Below are 13,582 nucleotides of genomic sequence, written 5' to 3'. Positions count from 1 at the left end.
TGGCCTGTGTGTACATGCATGTATATAACTCACATTATTTTATGAGGTCAATCATGAGGATGACCATAAAAGTATGGATGACCATAAAAGTCTCTCCGTTACGTTACTCTTTTTTGTTTTTGAAAGGGTCATGATCTTAGACTGGGATTCCATAGTGGACTAAATGGGAAATTATATGTGTTTGTGTGTATGTGCATGTGTGTATACATATATATGAATATGTATAGATATATATGAATATGTATAGATATGCATGCATACCTATGTATGTGTGTATATATATACTGGATACTGCACAAGAATTAAAAAATTCCACCTTGGGGCGCCTGGGTGGCTCGGTCGGTTAAGCGTCCGACTTCGGCTCAGGTCACGATCTCACGGTCCGTGAGTTCGAGCCCCGCGTCGGGCTCTGTGCTGAGGGCTCAGAGCCTGGAGCCTGTTTCGGATTCTGTGTCTCCCTCTCTCTCTGCCCCTCCCCCGTTCATGCTCTGTCTCTCTCTGTCTCAAAAGTAAATAAACGTTAAAAAAAAAAAATTAAAAAAAAAATTCCACCTTATTTGAATCCACCGGGGGCAGTTATGATTCCGTTTTGTTTCTGCCTGCCCAGGAAGTCCTATTTTCCTCCATTTTTTTTGTTTGACTGAAGTACGGTGACCCCAGTCGTGGACAGTTCTAATCAACCTCGGACAGATGAGCTCCTTAAATTGTCCAGAAAGCGCTTGAGAATTCCATTCAGGAAGGTTCCAGACACTAGAGCAATTTGGAGTTTTCTGTCCGTGCCTCCCCCCCCCCAGTGCAGGTGGCTTTTATCTTTACTATAGGTTGTTCAATGAAACGTCTTGGTCATTGGAGTTCATTTGCAATGTAGCGTTTAAACCTGTAGAGAATAAATCCCATATGTGCAGGAGGGAATAACAGCAGAAAAGGAGACATGGAAACTTTCACCTTTTCCCTGCAGCCGTTGGTTCAGGGCCAGCCCAGGCCTGCATCGGCAGGACCCATCTAGCCTTTCAATGAATACCATTTCTTGTGCTGTGCGAGAAAAGGTTGGTGGTCTTGGTCTGGTGGGTCTGTGCGGGTAACTGCCTACATCCCTGGCCTGAGCCCAGCAGCTAGCGCCGACTCCATCGTACAAAGGCTAAAGGGCAGTTGGACTCAGTGTCTCCTCTCATTTGACTTCATAGACTGGTTTTCTTCCCGGGGAAATGGGCGGTGTCTCCCCCAACGGTTTCAAACTCATGTCGCATTTCAAGGGCATTTCAGCCAATTACTGAGCAGATTCTCCATTTTCCACGCCTCGGGTTGGGCTCTGAGCTGAAAGAGGGAGTCCAAGCCTGAAGGAGCTCATGGCTTCCTGGAGCTGAGAAGCAGTGGGGTGCAGTGAACTATGGCTTGCGGGGGGGGGGGGGGGGGCAGGGAGGGGAGCCAGCAGAGAGGGGAGAACCAAGTACCAAGACCTTGGAAGAAGAGTAGAACTTTGACAAGAAGCGGGAGCGGAGGTGGGGGAGAATGTTCCAGGCTGAGAATACCCCAGGTACAAAAGGACAGGATAGTGCAATATGCAAATGGTTCCGGGAGTCCCTTCAGTGGCCCTTCTTGGCCGTTGTGCTAAAAGGCAAACAACCACCACAGCCTGCTCCCAAAGCCCTTCACTTGGCTAGCCTCTCTGCCTCTGAGATTATTCTTTCATTTTTTTCACCTTCCCTTCGGCCCCACCCCCATACATTAACTCCACGGGCCAAGTCCTCTCACATTCCTGCGTATTTACGTCTGCTACCTTCATCACCTCTTTCCTGCTCTTTTTTTTTTTTTTCTGGATAATTCTATCTCATCCTTTAGAACTCCTCCTAGGTTTTTCCCCTGACTCCTTCTCTCCTCCCCAGAGGTGACATTTGATGTCCCTCGTGGTATTTTCACAGCCCCTTGTACACAGATAGACAGTGTTGTCATTGACAGGCCCCTTGTGGCACAGACCGGGCCTCTGACCTCTGTATCCAAAGAACCTAAAGCGGCCTATTGTTGGGGAGGAAAAACTTTTCCTCCACCCTCTTAGGTTTAGAGATTGGGGGCCTGCAAATGAAACGGACAAAAGACAGATTAGCAACAGGGAAAAAAAGCGGATCTAAATAAGTCCCTACGCTCAGGAGCTTACAAAGAAACGTGACCCAAGGTGGTTAGGATTTTTAAATACCACCTTCACAGAAGATGAGGAGAAGCAGGGGGGCACTTCTGGGAGAACGGATGACTTTTAGGAAAAACAAATGGGAATTTAGGAAAATAGATGGGAGATACGACAGTTCTATGACAATGTCTGTTTAAGTGATTTCTTATCCAGACACTGAGTTGTACTGACTTCTCTCTTCAGTGATAAGAGTCGATCTTTCCTGGTTGTGAAACTCCAGAGGGATTTATGGCAGTTGAATTATTTGGGGAGGCATTGCGTTTAGGAAGAAAGGGAAGTTTAGCAAAAAAAAAAATCTCTTACTGCAGCTGTGGACTCTCCAATATCTTCAACTCAAAATAATCCTTATGGCACCATGGCATATTCTAGACCTCTTCACCAGCACATAGTGGAGGCTCTCACAACATTTGGTGAACAAGTGAAGTATCCCAAGCCTGCTCCTTTTCCAGTGTTTGGTAAAAGGCACCATCATTGGTTAGTTGCCCAAGCCATAAACCTAGGACTTGGCCTTGATTTCTCTCCCGTGCCACATCTCATCCATTAGCTGTTCTTGTCAGCTCTGCTTCCAAGATATATCACGAGTCTACTCGCACCTCCCCCCCCCCCCATCTCCACTACCATCCACTCCTCTCAGGAGCCATCGTCTTTCGCCTGGACAACTGCAAAAGCTTCTTCACGCGTTCCTCATAATTTCCACACTCGTCCCGGCATCACCATCCACCCACACAGAAGCCAGACTGAACTGCATATGTCTGTCTTAGGTCCCTAGTAAATAGAGTCTGTGGTAAAGCTTATGTGGTACTATGCTATTAGGATGTCTAATCCCAGGAAGTTGGAGTGAGGGATGGTGGAAGTGAGGCAGGGAAGGATGGAAAGCCAATGGAGGGTGCCACTTTTGCGTATCAAGTGACGCCGATTGCTTGAGCTAATGGGCTGGCTTCCAAGAAGTCATGTAAGGACTGTATCTCAAGACCATCCGTCCCAGGGAAGGAAGGGGGGTCGGAATCTACCAACTCCTGTCTTCTGGGGGTCAAAAGAGATCAACTGCCAGTCAGATATCAACTCCCTGCACTTAGGAGTTGGCATATGTATAGGCTCTACACGTGCCTCCTTGTCGAGGAGGGGAAGATTCCAGGGGGAGGTGAGAGCCACATGGAGGAGGCATGAGGCGAGGTGATGTTGGCGTGTGTCTATGTTATGTTAATCACAGAGCTCATACAGAGATGGTCGTCACCACTGTAGTCAGGGCGGAAAAACTAGTGAAAGGCCCAGTGGACAAGTGAGGCTGAGAAGATGTTAAGTGATGTCTGAGAAACATCGATATAATGTCCCTCCCCTACCTCAAACCCTCCGGTGGCTTCTTAGTCATTTTGTCTAATATGCCTAGCCTACAGAGCTCCTACTTATTCCCCAACTCATCCCTTCCTATCCCTTTTTCAGACATCTACATCAGCCACCATGACCTTAATGGTTTTTGAATATACCAGCCTTGTTTTCACCCTAGGGGCTACATGTTTACTGGTGTCCCTCCCTGCAAAATTTTCCCCTCAGATTCACATAGCTACTTGTCATGGAGGCCACACCCCCAAAATCCCCTGCTTAGAGAGCCCTTCCCTGGATCACCTACCCCCACCCAGTCACTCTCTGTCAGATCATCTGGTTTTATTTTCCCCATGGTACTTATCTCCATCTGTAATTACCCCAGTCATTCCTTTGCTTGTATGTGGTCTTCCTCCCATGACTAGAATGCAAATGTTCTTATCTCACCTGGGGATCAGGCCTTCTGAGGCTTCCATGTAATGATTGGTGAATCCGAAATAGTCATTAGAGATAAAAATAGAGAGCTAGAAGAGATCCATCCCCCAGGGCACGATGGCACCTTCACTTCAATTAATAATAGTAATTCCTGATTTGGGTTCCCCTTCTTCCCCACTGAAAATCTTTTGGTGGTTTCTTACTGCCTCCAGGAAAAATCCCCCAACCCTCAGGATAGTAGAAGATTCTCCTTGATCTGAGCTCTAGCAACCTGCTTTCTTCCCCGCGTGTTCTTTCACAGGAGCGCTGAGGGTGGATGGGCAGGTGGCGCACAGCACCATTCTCGAGGACGCCATTTTCATCTTTGTGAATGGCATCCCCTTGAGCTCAACCCGAGCTGGACAGCCCTGCCCTGCCCTCTGCCAGTAGACCTCCAAAACACCCTGCTCGCTCTTGCCCCCGGGGGCCCCCGTGCTTCCTCTTTGCCCCGCCTGAAAGGCAGAGTTCACAATGTCAGCCTACCTAAAACCTACCGTGTCTTCCAGGAAGCCTCTCCCTCTCCTTTGTGCCCTCGTAGCATCCTGTGGTGTTCTGGTCACAGTCCTCATCCCGATGTGCTGTAACTGGGTTTATTGGTCTCTGTCCTCCTCTGGTGTATCCAAAATGGCCGCATCAGGTGGTCTACCCATACAATGGAATACTATTCTGCCTTCTAAAGGAAGGAAATTCTGACACATGCTGTGACACGGGTGAACCTCGAGGACAGTATGCTAAGTGAAATAAGCCGGATGCAAAAAAGACAAATATTGTACGAGCCCACCAGTATGAGGTATATAGAGTACCCAAGTTCACAGGGACCGAAGGTAGAACGGCGGTTGCCGGGGCTGGGGGAGGAGAAATTGGGAGTTCGTGTTTAACTGGTACAGAATTTCAGTGTTGCAAGATGAAAAGAGTTCTGGAGATGGGTTGCACAACGTGAATGTAGTTAATGCCACTGAACCGCACACTTAAAACTGGTTAAGATAGTAAATTTTATGTCATGTGTATTTTACCACATTGTAAAAAAATAAAAAACAACAAAAAAACAAAAAATGAAAAACTTTTAAGGCTACAACAGTATGTTGCATGCCCACATGTCCTTGTTAATCCATCATCAAATGCTGGAGTCTACTGCTACTCTCCCTGAAGCTTTGGAAAACCACTGTGACTGCCTTGATAAATAGAATCTAGGAGAAACGCTGCTATGCGGCTTTCTGAGGCCGGGTCATAAAAGCTAACACAGCTTCTGCCTGGGAAATGGGCCTGGGGATCCCAGAGCTATCATGTGAGAACTCCAGCTACCTGGAGGCCACCGTGCTAGAGAGGCCACACGGAGAGACCACCTAGAGACGGAGAGAGATGCCTGACGAACAACTGTCCCAGACCCCAGCTGTTTGAGTCTCCCCAGTATCAACCACCAGATGTGAGTGAGCCTTGGATGGTTCCAGCCCCCACCCTTCCAAGTGCACCCCCCCCCACCATGAGTAGAGCACGTATGAAGTCCCTCCTCTGAACCCTACCCATGTTACAGATTTGTGAGCAAAATAACATTTGGGTGGGGGGAAGGGAGAAGTGACCAATTTGTCCCGGCTTACCTGAGTCTTTCCTGGTTTTAATACTGAAAGTCCCACATCCCAGGAATCCCCTCGGTCCTGGGAAAATGGGATGGTTCCTATTATGGCTGGGTTGTGTGCCCCCAAATTCATATGTTGAAGCCCTCAGAACGTGAGTGTGTTGGGAAATAGGGTTTCTAAGGAGGTGGTGAGGTTAAAATGCGGTCATAAGGTGGGCCCTAATCCAATCTGACTGGTGTCCTTATAAGAAGGGATTTGGGCACAGAGAACGCACAGGCTGAGGGGTCACCGTGTGAGGACACAGCAAGAAGGTGGCCATCTGCAAGCTAAGAAGAGAGGTTCAGAAGAAGCCAATACTCCTGACGCCTTGATCTCCGACCTCCAGTCTCCAGAACTGTAAGAAAATACATTTGTGTTGTTTAAGCCCCCTGGTTTGTGATAGTTGGTATGGCGGCCCTAGTAGACTAATAGAGTTGGTCACCGTTATGGACTAAATGTTTGCTCCCCTTGCCCCCCGATTCATATGTTGAAGCCCTAACCCCTACAGGGATGGTATTTGGAGATTGGGCGTTTGGGAAGTGATTAGGTTTAGGTGAGGTTTTTATGATGGGATTAGTCCCCTTATAAGAGCAAGAGTGAGAGGTCTCTCTTTCTGGACACACACAGAGGAAAAGCCATGTGAGGGCATAGTACAAACCAGAAGAAGCTCCCCCCAGGAACCAAATCTGCCAGCACTTTGATCTTGGACTTCCAACTTCCAGAACCGTGAGAAAGAACTCTGTGTTCTTTAAGCCGCCCCATCTATGGTATTCGTTATGGCAGTCTCAGCAAGCTAAGTTACCCTGGTCGTTCTTAGATTGAAGCCCTAAGTTTCAGGGTGGGGTGGGCGGGAGGGGGGGCTGTTCTTATGTAGTAGCCAATCACCGGGCCAACTTGACAATGGACGTCTCGAGGGCCGGGATTTTATCTTTCATTATTATATTCCCAGCATTTCATACGTAAATATTCTCCCCCCCCCCCCCACCCGATGTCGGAATGACTAGCATAACAACTGGGTACATTGTGGGGTGGGGGGGGGGGCCACACCTGTCCCAAATGGGCAGCATCTTAGGTGAATTGTATAATTGGATTTTAGAATGTCTGGATACATAAAGCTGTGCCAAAACGATTGACTTTAGCAGAGTAATCCCATCCCCTTCCTCCCGGCAGGCTCAAGCAATGTGACGCCTTCGATCTTTGCAATTGCTCAGTGGCCTAATCAGACCTTTAGCAGCCCCTCCCACCCGGCAGGGGCTATCGGAACCTATAAAAATCATCCTGGCTTACATCTGCTTCCCCAATCATGACTAGCTGGGATTTTGGACCACGATCTGTCTGTAATGCTGTCTCTCTGCTCTCCGTAGCGTCCAGATTTATTGAATTTGAAAGTCTGGGATCCTTCTTGCTAAGGACGAACCTCCTGGGTTTACAAACTCCTCACCCAAGTCTCAATTCAGAGTCACCAACAGCTGCTCAGCATACGCGATGTAGGCTGCAGGTATACTTTGCTAGTAAAATAAACACCCGATTCACATGCGTGTGCGATCCAGAATATCACCCAGATGTGGGGACGAATACAATGGTATCATCTGTGGGAAAAGCACACTTCGCTGTTGCAATGGGCAGAGCCCTTGACAGAGATGATGTGCAGCTTGGCGTGTGACAGGCGGAGTCGTGAAGGCCACACCAGTGGATCCCACCCTTGAGCCACAGCCTGATTCTGTCATTGCTACAAGCTTGTTGATTTAGGGATAAACAATCTAGATTAAGAGAAAAAAAATCCCACAGCTCTCTGCCCAATTTGGAGCTGGGCTCTATTTGCAGTCTCGGGATGTCGATAGTCAGTAGAATTGTCTTTGTCCAAGCAGGCAGGGCTGTGAGACGCCGAGTCCACTCGGTTCTGGGCTGTCTGCTTCGAGCCTGTGCACGGCTACCTGAGAAAAGGCCAACAGTGGTGACGTGGGACAGCAGCAGAGACAAGAGCGACTTTCTGTCAGTGTCATGTCAAGGCCCCCAACCTCCCAGCTGGAGAGAGAGAGGAGGCAGCGGCTGAGAAGGAGAAGGTAATTTTTATGTTTTGAATATTTTATTGAAGTGTAATAGACAAACAAGTACATAACTTATAAATGTACAGCTCGATACATTTTCTCAAACTGAAAGCACTCACGTAACCAAATCAGATCAAGAAATAAAGCGTGACTGGAAGAATCCCAGAAGCCTCCTCGAACACTCCCCACTCACTATCCCTGTCCCCAAGGGAGACTTCTATCTTGACATCTAACAGTATCGGTAAAAGTTGCTTGTTTGAGGACGTTACATAAATCCAATCAATATATACCCTTTTTGGGGGTCTAGTTTCTTTCTCTTTTTTGAGAGAGAGAAAGGGTGTAAGGGAGCGAGGGACAGAGAAAAGAGAGAGAGAGAGAGAGAGAGAGAGAGAGAGAGGTGGGGCTCACCTAAAGCGGGGCTTGCTCACGAACCACAAGATCATGACCCAAGTCAAATGCTTAACCAACTGAGCCACCCAGGCGCCCTTGGGTCCGGTTTCTACTGCTTAACATTTTGTCAGTAAAATTCATCAAGACGTTGCACGAAGCGATAGACCCTTCATTCTCCTGGCTGTATAGTATCCCCTTTGTATGAGTACATCACGATTTATCCATCCTAATGTGGATGGGCATTCGGGTAGAGTTCCTAGTTTTGACTATCATGGAGAGTGCTGTTGTGAACGTTCTAGCACTTATCTTTTGGTAATATGAGTACACATGTCTGTCGGATGGCAAGCTGGGGTCAGACTGGCTGGATCAGTGAGTAGGAGGCAACAGATCGTGGCCGCTCTAATCCATTTAGGAGACGCGTGGTTGAATATGGAAGCATGGGTGTTCGTTATTTTGGTATGGTGCCAGCCCAGGGCTAGTCTGAGGACATTCCAAGGGAAGAGGAGAAGGTACAGCGTCTCCCCCTTTGCTTTATTTTTGGAGCTTTCTCCTGCACACACACACACACACACACACGCACCCAGGCATGCACAGCATGGACTTGACTCTCATAACACAGGCTGGGAGGAAGAGGCTTCTTCTTGAGGTATAAGGAGGAACTGTCATAACGACTGCCTTGCCCCCCAATTATGTCCCCCATTGGCCCGATGCTGATGTTGGAATTTCCTTGGTGAGACATGATAAGTGAATGACAGGCAGTTATGGAGAAGGTCATGTTTTAACTTGAGAGACCAAAGGAGGCCAGTCTGAATTCAGGTGCTGGGAGCACAGACTGGGCGCTAACACTGAACCGGTTAAGCCGGATGGATGCAGGACGGAGGAGTTACCAGGTCAGCACGGCACTGGGCATCCAATCTGAGTGCGGGTCCCTGTCCGAGTTAGCATTGGTGGCTGAATCGGAGATCAACCCTGGCACACATTGGAATCTCTTGGAAAGCATTTAAAAATCCTGAAGTGCGGGCCACCCCCAGGCCAATCAAATCAGACATCTGGAGGGGGGGTGAGTCCCAAGAACCAGCACTTTCTAAAAATCTTTTTTTTTTTTTTAATGTTTATTTATGTTTGAGAGAGAGAGAGACAGAGACGGAGTGTGAGCAGGGGAGGAGCAGACACACACACACACACACACACACACACACACACACACAGAATCCAAAGCAGTCTCTGGCTCCGAGCTGTCAGCACAGAGCCCAAGGCAGGGCTCGAACCCATGCACAAGATCATGACCTGAGCTGAAGTCTGACACTTAACTGACTGAGCCACCCAGGCGCCCCGGAACCAGCACTTTCTAAAGCACCCCCATCCCCAGTGGTTCCAGTGTGCAGCCGGGAGGTGATTTTGCTCCCCAGGGTAAATTTTGACCCCCGGGGGATATTTGGCAATGTCTGGAGACATTTTTCAGCTGCCACAGCTAACCATCCTACACCACAGGAGGGCCCCCACCTTGCCCCAAATGGCAATCCTACCTAAGTGGAAAAGCCCTGAGCTAAACAAAGTCTAGCTGAGTGGGACCCAGCACGATCTCTTTAAAAGTCTGAGGCTTTGTCTCAACAGGCTCCCTTGATTAGGATAATCTGGAGAGCAGGGATGACATTGCCTTTTCCTCTTCACCTCCCAAAAGAAGTCGCCTGCATGAAAAGAACCAGAAGTGATATGGAAAAATTCACTTCCCCACCTGCAGGAACATCCCTGGGCTTGGGCCAGCTACCTGCGGCGTGTAGAATTAAGCATAATCCCCTCGAATCAAAATCCTTTTTCATAGGAGATTTGAAAAATTCAAATTGTTTTTCTCACCGTACCGTAGGGTTTGTGGACAGGCCGCTGTTGGACTTTTGTGTGATGATACCCTGGATGGGGAGATAGAGAATGTTTTCACACAGCATAAAGAAAGGGCTTGAAAATGATCTGGACCCTCCCGGACATTGCCCCAGAATTTTATAGCACACATTCTCTGAACCACTCACTTAATTGAGATGCTGGCTTATAATAACATTTAAATGTATGACCTATTTGTATTTTACACCCTAAGGAGAAAGCTCTTGAGAGCAGGGACTCTGTCTTTTTTTTTTTTTTTATAACACCTTTCTCCACAAATGCACCCATTATACCCATGTCTAGCAGAGTGCTGTATATATTTTATTTTATTTTTTAATTAATTTATTTAACAAAAGAGAGAGAGAGAGACAGAGAGCACACAAGTAGGGGAGGGGCAGAGAGAGAGAGAGAGAGAGAGAGAGACAGAATCCCAAGCTGGCTCCATGCTGTCAGCGCAGAGCCCAATGAGGGGCTCGATCCCACGAACTGTGAGATCATGATCTGAGCCAAAATCAAGAGTTGGACGCTTAACCGACTGAGCCCCCTAAGCGCCCCGGTGCTGTGCATATTTTAAGGGCTCAGCAGGTGATTGTAAAAGGAAAGAGAATGAAATGGAGGCAGGAGGAAGAAAGGAAGGGAAGAGACAGAGGGAGGAAGGGAGAGAGGGAGGGAGGGAAGAAGGGAGGGAAGGAAAGAAGGAAGGAAGGAAGGAAGGAAGGAAGGAAGGAAGGGAGGGAGGAAAGGAGGAAGGAGACTTGATGTGAGCCCTGATAGATTTGGATCATCTAATTATACTAATATAATGACTTTCTACAAGATGTCCAATCATCCAGGAAACATAGGATAAATCTATTATCAAGCAGTCCAAATGTTTCTAGACTTGCTGGATGCTCTGGAGTATGTGCATTTATGTATTTATCAATTTACACTCTTTTCTCTGTTTTTCCAGACTCTTCGGGTGTTCTGCAATATAGCTATTGTCATATATTCACACACTATATGTATATATATATATACACATATATATATGTGTGTGTGTATATATATATATATATATATCACTTTTTTTCAGATTAACTATTGGACCCATTGCTTTAAGTTTAGGGCTATTTCATCTTCAAAGATATCTGGCACTTGAAGAAAAACGAATATATTATTGAAATATACATTTATCGTGTGGGTTCTTCATTTTTCCGATACTCTTGTGTTAAAGAATTCGAAAAAAAAGAAGAAAGGAAAAGACAACCCATCCATTATTTGAGTGGTGCCTTAAGGTTTGGGAGACCGTCTGCTGGAGAGGCTTATCAAAAGAGCAGGGCTCTGGGCCCTACTCCAGACTGGCTAGAGCAGCACCTTAGAACCCCCATTCGAAGCAAGCTTCCCTGGTGATTCAGCGCACCCAAGATTCGTTGTGTTAACAGCGACAGATTTTACAAGCCCCCGGTTTCGCTGCCCGAGCCGTGCAGATGTGTGGTGAGTAGCTAACTGAACGAGTCCCCTTGTAACCAAGGCCAACAAATAAAAGCAGCCAAGTGGAGAGAATTGCCATGGGCACTGGCAGCAGCCGGCTCACGGCCAGGAGCATCCTTTTGGGGCTGCTTTTATGAGAAGGAGAAATATGCAGTTTGGTTCCTGGAGGAAGCGTCTTGCAATAACAATAATAGCTGCAGAAATAGCAATAATAATAAATAGCGGTCACTGAGGGCTTACTAAATGTGACACGGCCTGCTAGGCACATTGCTTGTACATGTGTCTGACCCTCCCAGTGAGTCTAAGAGGCAGGTATGGTTATGATCTTCATCTTACAGGTGAGGAAACCGAGGCACGGAAAGGCAGCTCGATCGAGGCTCGGTCGGTTAAGCGTCCGACTTCGGCTCAGGTCACGATCTCGCGGTCCGTGGGCTCAAGCCCCATGTTGGGCTCTGTGCTGACAGCTTCAGATTCTGTGTCTCCCTCTCACTCTGCCCCTCCCCCTCTCACACTCTGTCTCTTTCTCTCTCAAATATAAATTAAAAAAATTAAAAAAAAAAAAAAAAGAAGAGAAGAAAGAAAGGCAATTCAACCAAAGAAGTCAACTCCTGAAATGACTAGGAGGAAAACGTCCAGCAATAATTAAGGTTCCTAAATAGATCAAGAGAAGAAACCGGATGCATGAAACAAGAACATGACGTGATCCACTAGAACAGACCGGCGAGACGTCCAAGGTCTCGGAAATTGAAACAGGGCGCCTAAAACGTTTAGGAGAGGGTGGCGGGATCCAGTTTGAAAATGACCTCTCAGGAGACACAACAGAAACGACCGAGACATGCCACGACTTCTGGGCAACCAGAAAATCGGGACGAAGGCACGTTTCGGCAGCCTTGCCGTTTCTGTGGGAGGCAGGGGTGGTATTCGGCCAGCGTCACGGCACAGAGCCACCTTTGGTCAGTACCTGTATGTGCGTCGAGCTTGGCACCGTGTGGCCCTGGCTGATGGTCAGCTCCAGGACAGTAACCTGGACCACTCGGACAGCAATCCCCGAGAGCGAGGAACTGTGTTTTCCTCAACCGGCCTATTGAAGAGTCAAAGGTATGTCAAGACTCAGGCCCAAGAAGGGCTCCTGAAAGTGAGGTCGGCGCCAGGCGGAGGGCCAGACCGATCGGCGTGAGGGCATGTGAGCCAGTCTAGGTTCTGTTTCATTGCCCCTTCCCAGCCACCCACCCGAGAAGAAGGGAAGAGACAGAGAGACAGAGCCCGAGGTAGAGAGACGGCCCAAAGAGGGCCCGGTCACATACTGGACAGCTGGCGTCATAGTTAACAAAACAACGGCTACGGAACTTTGGAAGCGTAGGGCGGCACCAATTCGGTTTTAAGAGTGTGAACTGCTACGAGGGAAATCTTTTCTCTCTCCCCAGACCTTCGGTGATGAAATCGGCCACTCGCGTGACCCTGCGTGATCCATGTTGCCCACGCAGTGGGAGATCTGGAACAGGACCGACTCAGGAGAAGGAAGAGCTTGCGGCCAACCGCGCTGGGACGGACATTAACCGCCCCATCCCTCTGTCCCCCCGAGAGAGAGACTGGGGGTGCTCTGGGGTCTTGACACTCAAGGACGGGGTTACCTTAGCTGACACTGTTGTTACATAAACATGATTTCATTTGAACTCATGGCAGGTCTGCAAGTTCATTACTGCCGTGATTCTACAGACGAGGAAATGCCGAGGCTCTAATACGGAGGTTAGAAGACGCGCCCTGTTGTAAGTGGCTGCGCTGGGGATGCAGAGCCAGGCCTCGTCGGTTCCAAGGCTCACGCGTCTCCCACGAGACCAGGTCCCACGGAAGGAATGATATGCCACGTTCAAGGTTTCGACCCCGGGCTGAAGGCACTGCACTTCCAAACTGCTGGCTTTGACATGGCGGGAAAAAAAACTCTAGTGTGGAGTCATTTTTGGTCTAAGGGTAGGTATTTATCTGCATAGTATCTCCTGATGGCTGGAGGCTTTTTCTTCTCTCTTCCTCCTCTCCCTCCTCCCCTCCCCCCCCCCCCTCCACCTCCCCCTCCCCTTCTGCTTCAGTTCCAAAGCCTATTCTGTTTCCTTCCATAAGCAAAGCAAGCCTGAGATATAGACAGCCTCATTTATTCAAACTATAAAGGAAGAGCCCTGGGAAGTTAATCAGACTGCCAGGAATCTGGAATTTGC

The sequence above is a fragment of the Herpailurus yagouaroundi genome, unplaced genomic scaffold (assembly GCF_014898765.1).
Source record: "Herpailurus yagouaroundi ecotype Mexico unplaced genomic scaffold, PumYag 67793, whole genome shotgun sequence".
Taxonomy (NCBI): Eukaryota; Metazoa; Chordata; class Mammalia; order Carnivora; family Felidae; genus Herpailurus; species Herpailurus yagouaroundi.
The sequence above is the reverse complement of the archived record's forward strand: the minus strand, read 5'-3'. Positions refer to the sequence as shown.